A 1,364-nucleotide genomic window follows, 5' to 3' on the forward strand; every position below is an offset into this window, starting at 1 on the left:
TCTGGGGTTCCGCGGTTCCTTCCTCCGCTTCAGCGCCCTTTTGAAGCCGTTTGCAGCGTCACGGCGGGCTTAAAAAGCTGACAAAGTGACCGGGCGGGCCTGCAAGCCGCCCGCTCTCTCACGGCCTCCCGCCTGATTCCCCACAGCTGCGTCCGGGTAAGAGGAAGGCGCGGCCCGGAGCGCGGCGCTTCTCCTTCGTCGCGAGTAGCCCTGTTTGAGAGCTGCCCGTTTAAAAAAGAAAAAAACCCGTGCTTTATTCCCCGGGCCTCGAGGTGCGGACGCTTCGGTGAATTAGTTGCCACCGAGCAATCCGGAGGGCAGCGGGCGTTTTCCTTGCTGTGAGGGCGTTCATTTTAATGAGGTGGGCGCGTGGTAGCGTTGAAATCGCCTGGCCGACGGGCCTGCTGGATCGCCTGGCCTCTGATTTGGCGCTTCCTTTGCCCATGATCACCCTGGCCAATCAGCGCACAGAAGCTCAAGCCGGTAACGTGCTCCTATCCTAGCAATTCCTTATAAGCCCGCTGAGGAACCTCCTCGGGCCGAGTTAAACATATTAATTCCCAGCGGAGCGTGGAAAAAAGGACACGCCGCCGCGTTGGGGCTGATGGCCGCGAGGAGGTTGGGAAGGGTGTTTGTGCTCCTGCGCCTCGGTGGCTGGGTGCGGAGGTTGGGCTGGTGCGTAACTGCTGCGCGAGCGCGGTCTGGATCTTTTGGAGATGAGGAAGAATGTCTTTCCTGAGAGAGTGGTTGAACATTGGACCAGGCTGCCCAGGGAAGTGGTGGAGTCACCATCCCTGGGGGCATTTAAAAGACGGGTAGATGAGGCGCTGAGGGACATGGTTTAGTGGGCATGGGGGTGTTGGGTTGACAGTTGGACTCGATGATCTTGGAAGTCTCTTCCAACCTTAATGATTCTATGAATCGCCCCGTGAAGGGTCCTGAATTAAACCCGCTGCCGAATCTTCCCAGGGAGTGACTGGAGGGGTAAATTCCTCTTTCTCGGGAGTCCAGCCCCCTCACTCCAACGTCCCAGTTGGTACTGAAAATAACGGCAGCGTAAACGTCTCTTTCTTCCTTTTTATTCTACCCAAAACACTTCCAAGTAACTTCCACCGAAGAACGCGGATATCGGTAACGTTGAACAAACTTTTCTGAATCCCAGTGCAACGCCCTCGCCAGAAGCGCATTTTTTTCCACATTTTTTACGAAGTGGATTCGTTCTTTGCTGGTTACCCGTTAAGCGGAGACGTTCGCGTCGCTTCCGCGGAGGAACGCCTTTCCTCGCCGGAAGGGTCATCTGTGATTTATCGGTGTGGCGGCGGCTCGGGGAAGCTGGGAGGGGGCGGGAGACCTGAGATGAAGCC

The sequence above is a fragment of the Pygoscelis adeliae genome, unplaced genomic scaffold, assembly GCF_000699105.1.
Source record: "Pygoscelis adeliae isolate BGI_AS28 unplaced genomic scaffold, ASM69910v1 Scaffold861, whole genome shotgun sequence".
In the NCBI taxonomy this organism is placed as follows: domain Eukaryota; kingdom Metazoa; phylum Chordata; class Aves; order Sphenisciformes; family Spheniscidae; genus Pygoscelis; species Pygoscelis adeliae.